The 22,500-nt window shown below is 40.8% G+C and overlaps 1 protein-coding gene across 1 annotated transcript in view; it reads right to left on the minus strand.

The window, feature by feature from the left end:
- The window catches only part of rab30 (RAB30, member RAS oncogene family), a 60,817-nt gene extending 39,150 nt beyond the window's left edge, over nucleotides 1-21,667 (minus strand). Inside the window, exon 1 of the mRNA XM_055637198.1 lies at nucleotides 21,485-21,667. The gene's annotated coding sequence lies outside the window, so the exon portion shown is untranslated. The remainder of the gene's footprint in view (nucleotides 1-21,484) is intronic.
- Nucleotides 21,668-22,500: the final 833 nt, after the last annotated feature.

The raw sequence follows: 22,500 nt of genomic DNA on the forward strand, positions 1-22,500 counted from the left end.
TTAGAGAAGTCAATGTTCATACCGCTAGGGTGCAAACTGCCCAAGCGAAATATGAGGTGCTGCTCCTCCAATTTATGGTGGTCCTCACTTTGGCCATGGAGGAGGCCCAGGACAGAAAGGTCAGATTCGGAATGGGAGGGGGAGTTGAAGTGACTATTGGGGTGCACAGGGATCGGTGTTGTGTCCACTGGGTCCACTGTTGTTTGTCATGTACATCAATGATCTGGATGATGGTGTGGTAAATTGGATTAGTAAGTATGCAGATGATACTAAGATAGGTGGTGTTGTGGATAATGAAGTCGATTTTCAAAGTCTACAGAGAGATTTATGCCAGTTGGAAGAGTGGGCTGAAAGATGGCTGATGGAGTTTAATGCTGATAAGTGTGAGGTGCTACATCTTGGCGGGACAAATCAAAATAGTACGTACATGGTAAATGGTAGGGAATTGAAGAATGCAGGTGAACAGAGGGATCTGGGAATAACTGTGCACAGTTCCCTGAAAGCGGAATCTCATGTAGATAGGGTGGTAAAGAAAGCTTTTGGTGTGCTGGCCTTTATAAATCAGAGCATTGAATATAGAAGTTGGGATGTAATGTTAAAATTGTACAAGGCATTGGTGAGGCCAATTCTGGAGTATGGTGTACAATTTTGGTCGCCTAATTATAGGAAGGATGTCAACAGAATAGAGTACAGAGGAGATTTACTAGAATATTGCCTGGGTTTCAGCAACTAAGTTACAGAGAAAGGTTGAACAAGGTAGGGCTTTATTCTTTGGAGTGCAGAAGATTAAGGGGGAGACTTGATAGAGGTCTTTAAAATGACGAGGGATAGACAAAGTTGAAGTTTTCCCACTGAGAGTAGGGAAGATTCAAACAAGGGGACATGACTTGAGAATTAAGGGACAGAAGTTTAGGGGTAACATGAGGGGGAACATCTTTACTCAGAGATGGTGGCTGTGTGGAATGAGCTTCCAGTGAAGGTGGTGGAGGCAGGTTCGTTTTTATCATTTAAAAATAAATTGGATAGTTATATGGACGGGAAAGGAATGGAGGGTTATGGTCTGAGCGCAGGTACATGGGACTAGGGGAGAATACGTGTTCGGCACGGACTAGAAGGGTCGAGATGGCCTGTTTCCGTGCTGTAATTGTTATATGGTTATTATAAGTGCTGAGCCACCGGGAGATCAGGTTGGTTATTGCGAACCAAGCAAAGCTGTTGGGCAAAGCGATTGACAAGACTAGGCCTGGTCTCACCAATGTAGAGCAGCAGACATCTAGGGCAGCAGATACAATAGATAAGGTTGGAGGAGGTGCAGGATGACAAATAAAGTATTTCTGTTTTAAATTACATTATAAAAATCCAAGGACATCCACTGAGGGAGAACTGCTGCCAATGCCCATGAAGCTTTGCAGGATGCAGCACTATGAGCAGCATATTCTTTGTTATAAAGGCAGAGTGTTAGCAGTAATTAATGGACCTTTTGGTTCACCATTGTAACCATTTACCATTAAAGCAAGAGTATAATGACTGTACCAAGTAGCCATGATGCTCACAATAACTTCAAAATCACGTTACGTCTTACTCATTCATTTCTACTATCAGTAAATTTGTTCATTTATTTTTCTTCCTCTCTTTAATGCTGTTCATCTTTTTGGGTGTTCACATCATTGGACTTCCTAATATTTACAGTCAATATTGTAACTGCTCTCAAAGCTACAGAGATCTGATTAGCACTATCAGAAATGTTTTGTTTACAGATAGTTTCGAAATACAGTATGGAAACAGGATCTACCCCCATCTCTCTACCCCCAATGCAGGTTATCACAAAGGTCAAACATTCATTTACACACACGGAAATCCCATTCTTCACGACAGTAGACCCTCGTGCATGAACAGACAAAAACCTTGCAACTATATTCAGGCCGAAGCATCAAGTAAATGACCCACTTCTTGGCAGCACAATGCTGCAGCTGTTAAATCCGCTGCCTCACTGCTCCAACGCCTGGGCTCAATCCAGAATTCCCCCACCGTCTGTGCAAAGCCCGCACATACTCCATGATCGCATGGGACCCTTCTGGAGCTCCAGTTCCCTCAGTTTCCAAAGACATGCTGGTGGGCAGGTTAATCGGGAACTGCAAATTGACCTAGCATGTAAATGAGTGGAAAAATCCCAGGGGAGGATAGAAAAGGGAATACTGCAAATTGGTAGAAATATAAAATAGTGCAATAATGCACATTCCTCTTCCAATGATGCCAAAATGGCCAATATAGACTTACTGGAGCAAAGGACATGTTTATGTGCTGTATGACTCCATGTCACCTTGGTCTCCTCCAAAGGCCTCCCATTACAGTGGCCAGTCCTCGCCCACTTTGATTCATTGAATGTCATATCAAGCAGCAGTTGAGAGCATTGGTTGGAGCAGAGTCCATGCAATCTGACAACAACCCAACTGTAGTTTTGAAAAACCATGCTGAATTGTTTGTTTAGGTTCTTCATTTCAATAATGGTGGAACAATATAGTGTGACACAAGAACAAATATACATCACTTCATACGATTCGATAAATTTCACCCAGTTGAAAGTTACTGCCTTCAATAAATGGATATTCTGTTTTTAATTCTGTCATATTACTTGTGTAATGGCAAATCTACTTTTCCCAGTGTCCTCTTTTCCAGTTGCCATTAATACACAGGTACTTCAAGTCAAGTCACTTTTATTTCTATAGCACATTTAAAAAACAACTCTGGTTGGCCAAAGTGCTTTACATTGGTGGAGGTACTAACGTTATACAACAGTGGTTCATAGATTAAGTACATACATAAATACATACATATAGCCTTCTCTCAGAGGATGTCAAGAAAGGCTTGAGAGCAAAGATGAGTTTAAAGTCTCAACTTAAGTGTTGATGGAGGGGGCAGTTCTGATGGGAAGAGGGATGCTGTTCCACAGTCTAGGAGCTGCAACCGCAAAGGCGCAGTCGCCCCCGAGCTTATGCCTAGACCGCAGGATGGTCAGTAACCCCAAGTCGGCCGATCTGATGGACCTGGAGGTGGTGTGGTGGGTAAGCAGACTTGATGTAGGCGAGGGCAAGCCCGTTAAGGGCTTTGTAAACATAAAGAACGATCTTGAAATTTATTCAGAATCGCACACGGAGAGGCCAGAACCGGACAGTCGGAGTGATCTTACGCAGACCCAATAAAACCGATCTTCCAGTTATATCCAGTTTAGTTGGTTGTTTATTGAGGTAGTTGTACAAACAAAGAGATGAACGCAGCAGGCTTTCCTAATTCTGCATGCAACTTGTAGCTGGTTGCTCTGTTCCTGGTCTGGTGAGAAATGTATGTGCTCCCTCTGTACCTGCCCCTTTCTGTCCCCCTATGCCCTCACATAGACCACCCTGGGCATCTAATGACCGCCCCAAGTAGGTATGTTGCAAAACCTACCTGAATCGTCGTTGAGAATTTGCCCCAGGCCGTGTGCGCGATTTTGGCGCTGTTTAGAGGGGGCGGGTTTAAAACGAGATTTTTACTAGGCTGTTCCAATCGAAGATGTTCAGCCTAGTAAATCGCTGAAAGACCCCGTCTCAAAAGGTATTATTAGTTTTTATGGCCTTGTATAATAGTTATAGTAGTTTAAAAATCACTCTCTAAACCCGCGACCTCTCACAGCCCCAGGGTTTTATAAAGCAAACAATTAAAGGTATGTACCTTATTTTTACATTAAAAGGTGCTTCTTAAGAACCCTGTATATAAAGTTTTCTATAGCGAGTAGCTCATTTTGGGCTCTTTATATCCCGCAGTATTTTTCTGGGCATTTGAGGGCACAAATCCAGCGCAATGTGAACGTTCTAAACCAGCGCGTTCACAGGAACCCACTAGAAAGCTGATTTAAAATGGACTTTAATTTACAGCAATTGAACACTAAATTCCTTCCATTGGCCTATAAATTGATGTAAATGAGATTTAAAAATCATGTTTTATTGTGAATTATTGGTGAGTATTATTTGGACACTTAGGCGATTTAAAAATGTTAATCATTTATTAAGAAATGGATAGATGTTTAGATCTAGTAATTGAAGTTTGAAATTTGCTACACTTGGGTAACTAACTAATTATATGCTTTAATTTCAGGTCATCCAAGTTAGATTATTTGATGTTTGTTTCAGAATGGTTCAATCTACGATAACTGAAAATTTCATTCAGTTCTCTTAATGTTTAAGAAGGTTATGGCCTTTTGACAGCACGCGATCACAGCTTTTTTGTTATGTCAATAGAAAATCAATAGGGAACAAGATGCTAATTTCCGAGTATGAAAATGGCCATAACTTTTTAAATACTTGAGATATTAAAGTGAATTAGGTGTCAAATTAAACTTCTTTTTATGCTTTATCTGATGGGATAAATTACAGACTTGATTTTTTTAATCTCAAAATTTTGTAACATTGCTACCCCAAGAGTCCAAAATAATACTGCAAAAATATCTAAGCAAAATATAAATGCCACCAATAAACATAAATGGCTACTACAACTTACTTATACATGGCGCAAACAAAGGAATATATAGACACTTCAATTGCTGATTTGTGTCATTTATTATGGATCGAGAAAAATGGATGCACCATAGTTTATCTTGGTTCCGTTTCAGTTATTTATGAACCGATCCAAAATTTTCAAGCCTTTACGAACCTGTCAGTGAACGTATAGGAATCGTACTGCCTGGATACTTAGTGTTTATACAAATTAACTTTCATTCTACATTAGTTTTCTCTTCATTTTTCTTTTTCCAAGTCAAATTTATTACATTCAGACTTAAAATGAAATGACAATTCCTCTTCTAATAAAACAAATTTGTGTTTCTTCTTTTGGATTTGTCAATCAAGTGCCACGCCCACTGGCTTGGAACTATTCAAGAATGTTAAGAGTAATGAAAAAGATTTTTTATCTTGTTACTGTACTATGGTAATTGCAGTTCCAAAGTACATATGCACGTGGAACACATCATGAAGTCAGAGTGACAAAGTCCCCAACAGCAGACAGGTCACGCAACCAATGATGCATAATCAGGAATCCTTCTACACATCCTTAAATAGCATGAATTCAGAAATTAACTCTTCCTTCCAGTTGATCAGGAATCCATCACTCAATACTTTTGATCATGGAACAAAAATCCTATTCGCACCAATGTGTAGAGTCATGGAGTCATAGAGTGATAGAGTGGAAACAGGCCCTTCAGCCCAACTTGGTCACACCGGCCAACAATGTCCCAGCTACACTAGTCCCATGCTTGGTCCATATCCCTCCAAACCCAACCTATCTGTGCACCCGTCTAACTGTTTCTTAAACGATGGGATAGTCCCAACCTCAACTACCACCTGTGGCAAATTGTTCCATAGACCCACCACCCTTTGCATGAAAATGTTACCCCTCAGATTCCTATTAAATCTTTTCCCCTTCACCTGGAACCCATGTCCTCTGGTCCTCTATTCCCCTACTCTGGGCAAGAGAGTCTGTGCATTTACCCAATTTATTCCTCTCATGATTTTATACACCCTTTATCCTCCTGCACTCCAAGGAATAGAGACCCAGCCTACTCAACCTCTCCCTATAGCTCAGACCCACTAGTCCTGGCAACATCCTCCTAAATCTTCTCTGAACCCTTTCAAGCTTGACAATATCTTTCCTATAACATGGTGCCCAGAACTGAACACAATATTCTAGATGCAGTCTCACCAACATCTTATACAACTGCAACATAACTTACAAAATTCTTAAGGGGTTGGACAGGCTAGATGCAGGAAGATTGTTCCCGATGTTGGGGAAGTCCAGAAGGGGTCACAGTTTAAGGATAAAGGGGAAATCTTTTAGGACCGAGATGAGGAAAACTTTTTTCACACAGAGAGTGGTGAATCTCTGGAATTCTCTCCCACAGAAGGTAGTTGAGGCCAGTTCATTGGCTATATTTAAGAGGGAATTAAATGTGGCCCTTGTGGCTTAAGGGATCAAGGGGTATGGAGAGAAGGCAGGTACAGGATACCGAGTTCGATGATCAGCCATGATCATATTGAATGGCGGTGCAGGCTCGAAGGGCCGAATGGCCTACTCCTGCACCTATTTTCTATGTTTCTATGTTTTCTAACATGACCTCCTAACTTCTATACTCAATACTCTGACTGATGAAGGCCAAAGTGCCAAAAGCCTTTTTCACCACCTTATGCACCTACAACTCTACTTTCAAGGAACCATACACCTATACTCCTAGATCCCTCTGCTCTACAACACTACCCAGAGACCCACCATTTACTATGTAGGTCCTGCCCTTGCTCGACGTCCCAAAATGCAACCCCTCACACTTCTCTCAACCATCTCGCAATCCCTCACACATTCAATCAACCACTCCTCCGCCCCTCTGGCCATCGATCCAGATCCTGCTGCAATCTTTCACAACTATCTTCACTATCTGCAAAACCACTCACTTTTGTATCAGCAAACTTGCCAATCTTGCCCTGTATGTTCTCATCCACATCATTGATGTAGATGACAAACAGTAACGGGCCAAGCACCAAACCCAGAGGCACAGCACTAGTCACAGGTACTGAAACTAAAAAACATTCTCCACGTTCTGAGGCACATAGAATCCAGGAATCCAACCTCTATTATCCAGGATCCAATCAGATTGGTCCCCACATATTAAAAATGGACAATCTTGGAGACACTGCAGTCACAGATTTCCCTCGATTGCGGGTCTGTTGTGCCTTCTGTTTCAGCAATTCCTCTCCCGTATTATGCACTTCACCCCAAACTGCAGTACAGAGTAATATCCTGCTCTATAAAATATGTTTTTACAATTTAACTCCATTAGATTTCTTTAATTCTATGCATTTAACCCTATGCCAAAAAATTGTGCAATGGGTTCACTCCAGTATTGCTCAACTGAATTTTATCAATGACTTTTTCCCTGGAGATTAAGAGGCCAAAGAGCGACTTATGGAGGTCAACAAATTTGTGTGGGGCATGGATAAAGGCATAGATAAGGTCAGTCACAGTACGAAGAGTCTAAAACTAGGTTTAAGGCGTGAAGGGAAAGATTTAAAGAGGAACCCCGAGTGGCAACTTTGACAGATGGTGGTGGTGTGTGGAACGAGCTGCCAAAGACTTATAAACGGGGGTAAAAAAGAGTTCAGATATGGGCAATATAGGCAAACATATAACACAGGTAGAGTTGGGCCAACATGGATGAGTTGGGCCAAAGAACCCGTTTCCATAATGTATAGCTCCAAAAAGATCTGAAGGGTCTTGACCCAAAATGTTCTCCAGCACTTTGTGGCGTTGTTTGTAAATTAGCATTTCCAGTTCCTTGTGTCACCCCACCATTCACCAGAGATGCAGGTTTCCCTGAATATCACACTTTATTATGATAATTGCTATATTTAAAAAAATCAAGACTCATTTGTGACTATCAGCATTTGGCTAAGTTTAAATTAAGAATGATCAAAGTAGTCAAGATAAAGAAACAATGCCCATAGAGATGTTATATTTGCCCGTTAACTGCTCCCTCCGAGGAAATATTATATAATAGAACCGCTCGGATAGTGACTTTTATACAAGCTAGGTAATTTGCAAAATAAAAGCTTAAGGTTATGTTGGGAGTGCCTAATAAGAATCAGAATCAAGCTTTCATTGAATTTTTAAGAACAACATCTGTATATCACACCGATTCCAGAGATTTATGGGTACTACTTCAGCAAATATTAACAGCATCTTAACAGAATCTTAATAAGATAAGTTTTGAATCCTTATTTTGCTATATGGTTAAGAACATGCGACTGATTACTGGACTGACTGAAGGACGTTTAAACTGAGTGAATAGTTGTTTAAGCTAATTAAGTAAGAAATTAGCTTTTTGTGAGCCTTTGCTTATTCCAGATAAATTAAAATGAGGTGATTCATCCTGCTATGCATCCTGATGCTACTACAGATGGAGGGAAATGAAGGAAAATTTTGACGATGTGTCCCGGGACAAACAAGCAGAATCTTTCACCTCAGTGAAAGATGTGGTACCGTGCAATGGCCAGGATGCCTTTGGATCCTGGAACGTCACCAAGATTGACTATTGCAATGGGATACTGCGTCAGCCCGATTGGCAGGTAGACTTAGATAACCGACACCTATGGGAATTACCCTGTTGGTTTCAGGAGTGCAAATTTGACTTTTTCTGCAGACGGTATTCTTTGGAAGACAACTCGGCAAAGGCACATTTGTATGATGGACTATGCTATTGAGAAGCATTAGAGGTCTACCCTTGTCTACAGGAGAAAGAACACGAGAAAAAACATGAGAAAATGGGCATAGGAAGAAACGGACTCTAACATGTTTATACATTCGTTTTTTTGTTTTGTTTATCTTATCGTATTTGTGTGGATGTGTACATATGTGAGTGTTGTTTGTTCCCGTTTGGTCCCGACCTGATTCGGGTGGATCGAGGGTGGGTAAGGGTTTTGAGGGCCGTTTACATACTGTTGTACACTTGTCCTGACTATCACTATGTATGCAAATTGCTGTGAAATTCAAAAATTCAAATAAAAAGATTTAAATTAACATGTTTATACAAGCCCATAATTAACTATTTGGTAAAGGACAAATTGTGTGTTACCTCGCTATGAAATCAGTTAGTAGCCTATTTGCAGTGTTTACAGAGTGTGGGATGACTGAACGGTCAGTAAGGTGTCAAGGTGAGAAGTCAGTTCTAGTCGAAACTGTCACCAACTATTTGCCACTACCTCGTGATAATGGGCATTCTTACCCGCGTTGTGAAGACAAGACTTATTCGGTGTACTATCAGAAATGCCTCTGTTCTCTTTACAGGATAGATAGCCTTATACTATCTGTTGGCCCGCGAGGGAGTGACGTGTGGTATTGTGAAAGACAGGTGTATGATGGGAATTTAGGACAGACTAGTAACATCACCAAACATCAAAATGACATTATTACCCTGCGCGATGGGATGGGGAGACTGGGGATTTGGGGGATTTTATAATTGGATCATTAGTATGGCCATATATGCAGCAATAGTAGTTTTGTGTTTGTTCATGGGAATTGCTAGTGTTAAATGTATTATTGCCAGACTAATGACAGCCTTGAGTAATGTGGAAACTGGTGAGAAGATATTATCGCAACATCTAGAAGAAGATATTCCAACGTTGAACAATGAGGTAGTTGAAAGGATGGTAAATGCGCAAGTTGAGAAAGAATTGTTAGAAGACGAATGTATTAGAATGAATAAAATGGAGATAGACCAGTGGTATGGAACCCAGAATAGCTAGGGTATGCGGGCTAGGGTATGAAGCACAGCAGCGAAGTACGGAACAGCATTGGTGTCAACAAGCCAGCCTGCTGACCTACGTGGTCCAGGTTTTGGGGGCTATAAAGCATCTCGAGGATAGGAATAAACTTGGATGACTAATAAGCCAATGCTGATGAATCTCTGCCCGTGTTATTATCCTATTAGTGGTCATGGAATGATCAGAGTGGGGAATGAGGAAATATTATATAATAGAACCGCTCGGATATTGACTTTTATATAAGCTAGCTAATTTGCAAAAGAAAAGCTTATGGTTTTCAAAAATACGTCTCCTAATGGAATAAAGTACAATGAAACATACACACAGGGAAAGATGAATCAAAGCATAGAAACCTGAACCTGCTTAGCTTAGTTTATTGCTTCGAGGCAATTATAACGCTGGAGGAATTGTATCTGATATAACTTTGTGTTGAAGAATGGATAGCTGCTCTTTCCCTATGGCACATTCTTGAGCTGTGAGGTTTATGCTGAGTTTGAGACAGAATTCAAGGCTGAGAGATAATAGACCCTGTAGTTAGCCTTGGTTATGTTAAATTATAATGAGATTGTGGTAAGGAATAGGATGCGTGTGAAGGGAAGTAGTTGCTTGGAGAGGAAATAATTAGATTGATGGAGTCTATAGAAAGTCGAAGAAGCAGATGTAATTCTGATGTTACACAAAAAAGCTGGAGAAACTCAGCGGGTGCAGCAGCATCTATGGAGCGAAGGAAATAGGCAACGTTTCGGGCCGAAACCCTTCTTCAGACTGATTGGGGGCGGGGGTGGGTGGGGACAAGAAAGGGAAAAGGAGGAGGAGCCCGAAGGCTGGGGGATGGGAGGAGACAGCAGGGGGGCTGAGGAAGGGGAGGAGACAGCAAGGACTAACAAAATTGGGAGAATTCGATGTTCATGCCCCCGGGGTGCAGACTCCCCAAACGGAATACGAGGTGCTGTTCCTCCAATTTCCGGTGCTGCTCGCTGTGACCATGGAGGAGACCCAGGACAGAGGTCGGAGACGGAGTGGGAGGGGGAGTTGAAGTGCTGAGCCACCGGGAGGTCAGCTTGGTTATTGCGGACCGAGCGGAGGTGTTCGGCGAAACGATCGCCCAACCTCCGCTTGGTCTCACCGATATAGATCTGCTGACATCTAGAGCAGCGGACGCAATAGATGAGGTTGGAAGAGATGCAGGTAAACCTCTGTCGCACCTGGAACGATTGCTTGGGTCCTTGAACGGAGTCGAGGGGGGAGGTAAAGGGACAAGTGTTGCATCTCTTGCGGTTGCAAGGGAAAGTGCCCGGGGAGGGGGTGGACCGAGAGGGAAGGGAAGAATTGACAAGGGAGTTATGGAGGGAGCGGTCTTTGCGGAAGGCAGATATGGGGGGAGATGGGAAGATGTGGCGAGTGGTGGGGTCACGTTGGAGGTGGCGAAACTGACGGAGGATTACTTTTTGTATGTGACGGCTGGTGGGGTGAAAGGTGAGGACTAGGGGGACTCGGCCCTTGTTGCGAGTGCGGGGATGGGGAGAGAGAGCAGTGTTGCGGGGTATGGAAGAGACCCTGGTGCGAGCCTCATTTATGGTGGAGGAGGGGAACCCCCGTTCCCTGAATAATGAGGACATTTCAGATGTCCTGGTGTGGAACGCCTCATCCGTGGAGCAGATGCGGCGTAGACGGAGGAATTGGGAGTAGGGGATGGAGTCCTTACAGGAAGCAGGGTGGGAAGAAGTGTAGTCCAGATAGCCATGGGAGTCAGTGGGTTTATAGTGTATGTCGGTCAGAAGTCTATCACCTGCAATGGAGATAGTGAGGTCAAGGAATGGTAGGGAAGTGTCGGAAATGGTCCAGGTGTATTTGAGTGCCGGATGGAAGTTAGTGGTGAAGTGGATGAAGTCAGTCAGTTGTGTGCGGGTGCAGGAGGTGGCACCAAAGCAGTCGTCGATGTAGCGGAGGTAGAGGTCGGGGATGGGGCCCTGGTATGTATTGAACAAGGATTGCTCGACGTAACCTACAAATAGGCAGGCATAGCTGGGGCCCATGCGTGTGCCCATAGCTACGCCTTGTATTTGGAGGAAATGGGAGGAGTCGAACGTGAAGTTATTGAGGGTAAGGACCAGCTCCGCTAGGCGGAGGAGAGTGTCAGTGGCTGGGTATAGGTTGCTTCTCTGGTCAAGGAAGAACCGGAGGGCTATGAGACCATCGTGGTGGGGGATGGAGGTGTAGAGTGATTGGACGTCCATGGTGAAGATGAGGGGGTGAGGGCCTAGAGAATTGAATGCGCGGAGACGACGGAGAGTGTCTGAGGTGGTCTGAGGTGTAATTCTGATGTAATGGTCTGAGTTGTACCTTGAAAGAACCTTGTGTTCTGCCTTGTACTTAGAGTCTGGATAGACACCTGGAAGTATGAGGCTGTGGCGATCAGTGAAACATGGTTGCAGGAGGGCTGTGATTGGAAATTAATTATTCCAGGATTTCATTGCTTCAGGTGTGACATAATTGAAGGGGCAAGAGGTGGAGGTGTTGCATTGCTAGTCAGGGAAGATATTACAGCAGTACTTTGGCAGGATAGATTGGAGGGTTCATCTAGGGAGGCTATTTGGGTGGAACTGAGCAGTGGGAAAGGTGTAGCAACACTTATAGGGGTGTATTATAGACTGCCAAAAGGGGATCGAGAATTGGAAGAGCAAATATGTAAGGAGATTGCAGATATTAATAGTAAGCACAAGGTAGTGATTGTGGGAGATTTCAACTTCCCACACAGACTGGGAAACACATACGCTAAATGGGCTGGATGGTTTGGAGTTTGTAAAATGTGTGCAGGATAGTTATTTGCAGCAATACATAAAGGTATCTACTAGAGGAGGGGCAGTGCTGGACCTCCTGTTAGGAAATGAGACAGGACAGGTGGCGGAGGTATGTGTTGGGGAGCACTTCGGGTCCAGTGATCACAATACCATTAGTTTCAATATAATTATGGAGAGGGTCAGAACTGGACATAGGGTTGAGATTTTTGATTGGAGAAAGGCCAACTTTGATGAGATGCGAAATTATTTTAAAGGAGTGAACTGGGACATTTTGTTTTATGGGAAGGATGTAGAAGAGAAATGGAGGACATTTAAAGGGGAAATTTTAAGAGTACAGAATCTTTATGTTCCTGTTCAGTTGAAAGGGAACAGTAAAAATTGGAAAAAAAGAGCCCTGGTTTTCACGGGAAATTGGACATCTTGTTCGGAAAAAGAGGGAGGTCTACAATAATTATAGGCAGCATGAAGTAAATGAGGTGCTTGAGGAGTATAAGGTATGTAAAAAGAGTCTTAAGAAAGAAATTAGAAAAGCTAAAAGATGAGGCTGCTTTGGCAAGTAAGGTGAAAGTAAATCCAAAGGGTTTCTACAGCCATATTAATAGCAAAAGGATAACGAGGGATAAAATTGGTCCATTGGAGAGACAGAGTGGACAGCTATCTGCAGAGCCAAAAGAGATGGGGGAGATATTGAACAATTTTTTTCCTTCGGTATTCACCAAGGAGAAGGATATTGAATTATGTGAGGTAAGGGAAACTAGTAGAGTAGCTATGGATACTATGAGGTTCAAAGTAAAAGAAGTACTGACACTTTTGAAAAATATAAAAGTGGATAAGTCTCCAGATCCTGACAGGATATTCCCTAGGACATTGAGGAAAGTTAGTGTAGAAATAGCCGGGGCTATGACAGAAATATTTCAAATGTCATTAGAAACGGGAATAGTCCCCGAGGATTGGCGTACAGCGCATGTTGTTCCATTGTTTAAAAAGGGTTCTAAGAGTAAACCTAGCAATTATAGACCTGTTAGTTTGACTTCAGTGGTAGGCAAATTAATGGAAAAGATACTTAGAGATAATATATATAAGCATCTGGATAAACAGGGTCTGATTAGGAACAGTCAGCATGGATTTGTGCCTGGAAGGTCATGTTTGACTAATCTTCTTGAATTTTTTGTAGAGGTTACTAGGGAAATTGACGAGGGTAAAGCAGTGGATGTTGTCTATATGGACTTTAGTAAGGCCTTCGACAAGGTTCCTCATGGAAGGTTGGTTAAGAAGGTTCAACTGTTGGGTATAAATGTAGCAAGATGGATTCAACAGGAGTAGCAAGATGGATTCAACAGTGGCTGAATGGGAGAATGGGTAATGGTGGATGGTTGCTTATCTGGTTGGAGGCAGGTGACTAGTGGGGTGCCTCAGGGATCTGTGTTGGGTCCTTTGTTGTTTGTCATGTACATCAATGATCTGGATGAAGGTGTGGTAAATTGATTTGTAAGTATGCAGATGATACCAAGATAGGGGGTGTTGTGGATAATGAAGAGGATTTCCAAAGTCTACAGAGTGATTTAGGCCATTTGGAAGAATGGGCTGAAAGATGGCAGATGGAGTTTAATGCTGATAAATGTGAGGTGCTACACCTTGGCAGGACAAATCAAAATAGGACGTACATGGTAAATGGTAGGGAATTGAAGAATACAGTTGAACAGAGGGATCTGGGAATAACCGTGCATAGTTCCTTGAAGGTGGAATCTCATATAGATAGGGTGGTAAAGAAAGCTTTTGGTATGCTAGCCTTTATAAATTGAATTGAATATAGAAGCTGGGATGTAATGTTAAAATTGTACAATGCATTGGTGAGACCAAATCTGGAGTACAGTGTATAATTTTGGTCGCCCAATTATAGGAAGGATGTCAACAAAATAGAGGGAGTACAGGGGAGATTTACTAGAATGTTGCCTGGGTTTCAACAACTAAGTTACAGAGAAAGGTTGAATAAGTTAGGTCTTTATTCTCTGGAGCACAGAAGGTTAAGGGGGGACTTGATAAAGGTCTTTAAAATGATGAGAGGGATAGAGAGTTGATGTGGACCAGCTTTTCCCTTTGAGAATAGGGAAGATTCAAACAAGAGGACATGACTTCAGAATTAAGGGACAGAGGTTTAGGGGTAACATGAGGGGGAACTTCTTTACTCAGAGAGTGGTAGCAGTGTGGAATGAGCTTCCAGTGGAAGTGGTGGAGGCAGGTTCGTTGGTATCATTTAAAAATAAATTAGATAGGCATATGGATGAGAAGGGAATGGAGGGTTATGGTATGAGTGTAGGCAGGTGGGACTAAGGGAAAAAAGTTGTTCGGCACGGACTTATAGGGCCGAGATGGCCTGTTTCCGTGCTGTAATTGTTATATGGTTACATGGGATTGGAAATCCAGCTTCCAGGTAGCAGGAAAGGGGCTACAAATTAGAATTGAGTTATATCCTTGCACCAAACACTTATTAATTAAGTTGACAGATTTACGACCCATGTATGCTTGGTTGGGAGATTGGGGTTTTTGAACTTAGAAACCAATCCAGCAAACTTTATTTAAAACATTAATTATATAATAGGTAATGATATTTTAAACTGTAAAATTGTAGTGAGACAATTTATGAATTGCATTGTCTTAGTAGAAATTTAAACATTAGACCTTGTTTAGATTTATAGAAATATCTTTCTTCTTGGTATAGAAAGTAGGTATGTTACAAAACCTACCTGAATCGCCATTGGGAATCTGCCCTCAGCCATGTCAGCGATTTTGGCGCTGTTTGGAGGGGGCGGGTTTTAAACGCGATTTTTACTAGGCTGTACTAATCGCACATGTTCAGCCTAGTAAATCATTAACGAAAAATCGCTGCAAGACCCGGTCGCAAAAGGTATTATTAGTTTTATAGGCCTCGATAATATAGTTCTAATAGATTTAAAATTACTGTTTCATCTCGCAACCTCTCGCAGCCCCAGGGTTTTATAGAGCAAACAATTAAAGGTATGTACCTTATTTTTACATTAAATGGGGCATATATATAACCCTGTATATCAAGTTATGTATAGCGAGTAGCTCATTTTGGGCTTTTTATATCCCGCAGTATTTTTCTCGGCATTTGAGGGCACTAATCCAGCGCTATGTCAACGTTCTAAACCGGCGCGTTCCACATGAACCCACTAGAAAGCCGATTTAAATGGGCATTTATTTACAGCAATTGAACACTAAATTCCTTCCATTTGGCCTATAAATTAATGTAAATTAGATATAAAAATCATGTTATATTGTGAATTATTTGTGAATAATCTTTGGACACTTAGGCTATTTAAAAATGTTAATCTTTCCTTAAGAAATGGCCTGTTGACTATCCAAGATCACAGCTTTTTTGTAATGTCCATTGAAAATCAATAGGGAACAAGATGCCAATTTCCGAGTATGAAAATGGTCATAACTTTTTTAATACTTGAGATATGAAAGTGAATTTGGTGTCAAATTAAACTTATTGTTATGCTTTATCTGATGGGATAAATTGCAGACTTGATTTTTTAAATCTCAAAATTTTGTAACATTGCTATAGAAAGTGTGTACGACTTGTGTGATCATTGTATTACATACGTATCTTATATTTTGAGGAGTGGTCTTTGATAATTGAGCCTACTGGGGTTTTGCTGTGTTAAAATAAAATAAGCAAAGTTATACCACAGGCAAACAAAGGTTGTGAGGCCAGGGAAGGGGGATCATGTGACTGATGTTGTAAATCACCAGAAGGATTCAGATGATTGGTTACTAACTTGTCATACCCTCTGTATCTGAAATGTCTAATACCTATACAAATGACATGAGTTCTATCAAAGTTACTCCTCTCTGGACCCGCCCCAGAGCATTAGCTGTGTGTTGGAAGGTTCAGAGACTAGTCTCAGCTGAATAAAGAATCAATTTCAACAGCTACAAGTGTTTGAGTCAAGTTGACTTTAGATTGACAAAGGAACTCAGTTTAACACCTCAGGTGACCACCTAACAGGCATTTCATAAACTAGATGTCAGACCAAGCTAATTCATTGGAGTTAGTTAAAGGAGAATTAGAAATATAAATCATATTGGAGTAGTATCACACATACAGTACCCAAGTTACCACTAACATCTTCCCAATCATCAATACCATGTTCAAGCCCAAGCCGAAGCCAGTCTTCAAACATTAAGTTGGGAGTCATTAAAAAAAAAAACCAAATCAGAGTTACATTTCATCTATTTACCATGTAAAATGACATAGGCAAAGAGTCAGTAACAAAAATTAGTAGAATACTGTCTGTGCAACCTCAGGTTACTTAAATGATAGGCATCATTTTACTTTATTTATTTATTTTTTATTTTTTTTTAAAAGGCAGACTGCTTTTAATTTGCTCATTGCTCCCAAAAATGCACTGATTCATGAGGCAGAAAACATAACTACTTGTTTAAGGAGCTCGCTCTTTAAGTGGTAGTCATATTGCAGGAATTAAAAACTTAAGTCTCAAGGAATCATAACACTACACACTACCCAACAGCTAATTACCAATTAATATTTCACAACAGGAGCCAAAAGGATCTGAAGGATCTTAACCCAAAATGTTCTACAACAGCCTGCAGATAGACAAACCAAGACAGTCACATGCTTAATTAATCACAAGCTTACTGATGCACTAATTTAACACTTAATGTTGCCTTCCATTCAACAACCCAAAATAAAACTCCACTTATGTTTACCACACAGGCTATCATTTAATCTATCACATGTCTGTCAGTCCTCTGGTCACACATTCAAAACTGATCCCAAGACCATCTTCGCCAAAGGCATTTGCATCTGCTTGAAAAATATTTATCTTATTTTCCATTAAAAATACAAGCCTTCCCTGGGTTTATGAACACCAACTTATGGAAGACCTGTTCATAGAAGAGCTCCCAAAAAAATATTAAGTTTAAAAGTCTGACATAGAATAGTTTTGTTCCTACAAACAGCAGAACAAATTGCCTCCCGTCTACCATTTGTAATTGTTCTTCCTTATCTGTGCATTTGATGCCATTCGTTGTAATACCATTGAGGTATGGTTACCATATAAAGTGATTTTTTTTTTCATGCTTATGGACAAAATTGACTTGGGGATATCTACAAAATAGAACCCATTTGTTACCCCGGGACAACCTGTACATTGACCTCTACCTCAACCACACCTTGCAGGTTAGAGCAATCCAAACTGATAACTGCCAAAAGGGCACTTCATCCCGACAAGGACTGTTGCTTTAATTTATAAAATTACACTATTATAAAAGAACACTATTATTATATTTTTGCTGTTTAGCAATGTTATATCATTAGAGGTTAACTATCATCCATTCAAAATATATTGTAAAGGTTATCTTCAGACTTCTTAGTCCAAAAAGGAACTGCAGTTGTGGGAAAATCGAAAGTAGACAAAAATACTGGAGAAACTCAGTGGGTGAGGCAGCATCCATGGAGCGAAGGAAATAGGCAACGTTTCGGGTCGAGACCCTTCTTCAGTCTGAAACGTTGCCTATTTCCTTCACTCCATAGATGCTGCCTCACTCGCTGAGTTTCTCCAGCATTTTTGTCAGACTTCTTAGTTGATTAGTTTTGCAATTCACCAAGATATCCCACATCCTCTTTACATCTGTGTGGTATAAACTACCCTCATTGTCAACTTTATCGTTTCTATCAACATTGGCAGTGATTGGATTTCTCTTCATATCACCCATCCAAGATCATATCAGTAAAGGAAAATAATTAGTTCATACACTCCCACGTGTATTTTTCCCCACTTACTCCAGGTTTTCTGTTCATTGCTTTTAATGTGGCAAATCTATTAAGTACTTCACCTGGCAGCAGTAAAAGCAGAATGGGAAAAGTAGTGATATTTTCTGTTAATAGAAATAGATGGTTGACAAGACTTAAAGTTAACATTTCGTAGTATGTAATTTAACATAAAATGGGAAAAATCATGCAGTCGACTGCTTTTCAAGCCTATAATTTTAATATAACATTCACCTATGATAGGACAGGTATTGATATTATAGAAATATTTGACTTTTCTTTTCCTCAGACTTTTGATTGAATTTTATATCATGCAAGGTCATAGAGCTTTACAGCATGGAAATAATCCCTTCAGTCCAACTTGACCATGCAAACAAAGATGTCCCATCTAAATTCGCCTATATCCCTTCAAGTCATTCCTATCCATGTATTTTAAATTTTATAAACAGGAACTGCAGATGCTAGCTTATACCAAAGACAGACAAAATGGAGTAAATTAGCAGGTCAGGCAACTTTGCTGGAAAAAATGATTAGGTGATGTTTTGGGTTGGGACTCTTGAGCCAGAATGTAGTGTTGGAGATGGGGAGAGGGGGGTGGAGAGTGGAAAGAAGAAAAACTGGACGCGAGAGAAAAATCAGGGCCAGCACAGATGACCACAGACAAGGAGGTTCCCCAATAGGCCAATTCTAGTCCAACTAAGTCAGTTAACCAGTTCCACAGTTTGCAACAATGTATCCCTCTTGGGATCACACCCAACTGATGGGGTAGTCGCTAGTTGACAATTAACCCATCAGCTAACCTCCTTGCCTGAAGTAATCTGTTGTCCCAATTTGTCATGGTTCTGCCCCCTCCCCATTAGTCTTTTAGTTTCTCCTCCTTCCCCCCCCCCCCCCCCCCCCCCCCCCCCCATTAGTTTTCAGTTTCTCATCCCCCCCCACACAAGGGTCTAAGTCTGAAGGGTCCCAACCAGAAGCGTTACCTATCCACTTTCCTCAGAGATGCAGCCTGACCCACTGAGTTACTCCAGCATTTTGTGTCTATCTTCTAAAATGTTGTGGTTATTGTGACTGCAACAACTATTTCCTCTGGTTTCCCCTCAGTTTCCTATTAAGTCTTTCCCCTCACACCTTAAACCCACACCCTCAAGTTGTTGATTTCCCCACCCTAGGAAAAAGATCCATTCATCCCATCTACTCCCCTCAAGATTCTACACATCTCTATTAAAATCACCTGTTAGTCTCCTCCCCTCCAAGGAGTAAAGCTGCAGCCTGCCCAGCCTCTTCCTACAACTCAATCCTCAGTCTGAAGAAGGGTCTCGATCCAAAATCGTCACCCATTCCATTTATCCAGAGATGCTGCCTGTCCCACTGAGATACTCCAGCATTTTGTGTATCGTTGGTTTAAACCAGCATCTGCAGTTCCTTCTTACACAATCCCCTTAAATGCTGGCAAATCTTTTTTGCACCCTTTCTAACTTCACTGCATCTTTCCTATAGCAGGGTGACCAAAATCAAACAATACTCCAAGTATCGCTTTACTAACATCTCATAGAACTGCAACAAAACATTTCAACTTCTATACTCAATTCCCTGTGTGATGAAGGTCAGCATGCCAAAAGCCTTCTTTACCACCTGACACCACTTTCAGGGAACTATTTACAGAGTTAATAAATGTCAGCGGCATAATTATTTTGTAAGAAACACCCACTAAATCAAATACAGAAGTGACCGATGAACAACAAAAGACTTTGTACAATGCATCTGCATATAGATGGCAAGTTAACAAGAGGTGGGTCCTTGCGTGATTTTTGAAGGAAAGATTTATTTATGACGAGGATAGTGGAGATAAACATTTCCCAAATATGACTCAAATAGTTGCACACACACGTTAGATGAGAGAGAATTTGTAGATTAGAGGAGAAAGAACAAAGGTTATGCTTTTGTTTGAGAATGAGGGACCTGATGACAAAGTCCATTACTACTCTGACTATTATTACAACAGAGGCAACCACCATCAGATATCATCTGCAGCGACTTATTTGCAGCTTTAGTTTTGATTATCTGTGGCAACTGCACCATACAGATTTTAACTGTATCACACATTCTACTTCCTTGCTACAATAAAAAAGATCTTTTGCATAAGGTTGGTGATAAAAAGTACCATATTTACCACTGCAATTAAATTTGCTGCTTCAAAACAAATTGTTCCATTTTCATTCAAGTACTCCACATATTTTGGCAAACCTAAGGTTCAGACTCAAATTGACCGGTTAAATTATCCTAGCTTTACCCTTGAGCAATATTGACATTGAAGTTTTAATTATGCAAAATATCTTCAGATCAAAGTCTGTGAAAAGAAAGTCAACAGTTCCATTTCAAGCAGAACTCGTGCCACCATCAATAAGTGTTAAAATTTGGATAACACACCCTCTGTGCCAGGATTTCAAATCAGTCTGGTATATCATATGATCCAGATGTTGCTCAATATTCCAAAAGAACATTCCACAACGTTGTACTACAGTAACAAATAGTTAAAAAATAAGGCATTACATTTATCTGCTCCATTTTAGTTGGTTCTTAAACCAATATTTTACTGTTTTGCACAGTTTCGTATCAGACAAAAAATAAATAAGGCAGGCTGAGAAACTGTGGTAAGCACAACTTCAAATCCAATCGAGTGGACCCAGTCATATTAAAAAGCATCAATTCTTTAAAACCCGAATTTAAATAGCTAACACGTGTACAAGTCTCATTCTGCTCATATGTATTCTTTTATATTACTTTACAAGGTTTTAAGTTGAGGTTAGGAGAATTGATCCTTTTTTTTTAAAGCAGAAATTATGCTGCTTGAACATGTAAAAGAAAAGCTTTGTCAGCTATGAATTATATTCAAGCACAAACTGAAGCAAATCGCTTCAAGCAGAATTTAAATAAGATATCCGTTTTTTCGCACACCATCCACGAAGGAATTTACACACATTATACGTTATGTCTTCAGAATACGTGTACACCGAATATGTCCTCAGAATATGAGTGATGCTCTTTCCAATGCGTGAAAAAAAAGTATGTGAAAATCCTCGATCACTTGTTTGTTTCTCCCTTCCCCAAATTGAGTGCAACAAATATTTATTTGCCCTTTGGAAAAAAAGTTGTAAATGTAAAAAAATGTTTTTAAACAAGCGAACTATTGTACAGTATAAATCACAACTTTGCTAAAATTGAACTTGTGCTACAAATAACAAAAATAAAATATTTAACGACGAATCATATTTTTCACTTATGGGGAAACTAAAAATAGCCTTTAGTCCTTTGGATACAATGAGCCATGTAGCTGTAAATCGAACAACACAATAGCAATGATGCCAATATTAAATACACAGATGACCAATATAAAATCACTCCGGAAACCGCGACCACTTCAGAACGATGTCCATGAATTCTGTTGGAAGTAGGAGAAAACACAAGCATACCAATGAAGGAAAGGAGGCGATCATTGCACACAAAAACACTTTGGGAGGAAAACTTACTTGCTTCGGGTTTTTTTTTCCCCTTGTCGTTGGCGTGTGGAAGGTGGAGTTAGTGTGTGTTTGAGAGTACAGCAGTCATGTCATGCTCAGCTCTGCCCTGCTCTTGGATCAGTCTCCAGTGCTATTACCGCAGGACGCTACATTGCACAATGCACCCACTTTATCCCAGCTTTAACCATGACGTAATTTCTTTCAGACCGGAAACGGGTGCTTGGAATTCAGCCGTGGCGCCCGTCGGGATTTGCAGTCATCATCCCACACGCGCATGCGCGCTGTCAACCTGTTCTCACAAACCCTTTGTCTTCCAAGTGTTCTGGGGGCTTTTGGAAGTGGGGGAGGCAGTACTCGACTTACTTGTTCTGACTAGCAAAAGTCATGCGTGGAATCACTGACTTTTTCTTCGGGTTTTTTTTTTCCTGAAATAATTAAATTTTGCAGGGGATACACGTCCCCATCTGCAATCACAGAATGCAGAAACAAGGAACTGCAAATGCTAGGTTTACCAATAACAAAAATGCACAAAGTGATGGAGTAATTCAGCAGGCCAGGCAGCATTTCTGGGGAACAATGCTGGTTCAGAAACCTTATTTAAACTTACATACACAGAATGGCCCTTCATATTATCTAAATTATGAAGCCCAGACAGTAGGTGTGAATAGGAGTGTCACCTGCAATGGATATCAAAGCTAACAAATTAACTCTACCTTATGCTTGCTTGGGAATAAGACAGTCAGGTAAGGGAGTCCTGATGGCATTTTTCTAAAATACCAGAAATACTCAGCTTGTATTGCTAATTATAGAAATATCACCATAAAATGTAAAATTCTGCAGATGCTACAAATCCGAGGTAAAAACTGAAATGCTGGAAATAGAATGTTTCCAAAATAGATTGGTGAATGACTAAGAATAGTTTAAATGTGATATTTTGCAGGGTAATGTTTCGTAAAGGCTTCAAAACTTTAAGTGCACACAATCATCACCCCTCTGCTCAGAAACCAATGATCTGATGGGTTGCA

This window comes from Leucoraja erinacea, chromosome 6, assembly GCF_028641065.1.
Source record: "Leucoraja erinacea ecotype New England chromosome 6, Leri_hhj_1, whole genome shotgun sequence".
NCBI classification, from domain to species: Eukaryota; Metazoa; Chordata; class Chondrichthyes; order Rajiformes; family Rajidae; genus Leucoraja; species Leucoraja erinaceus.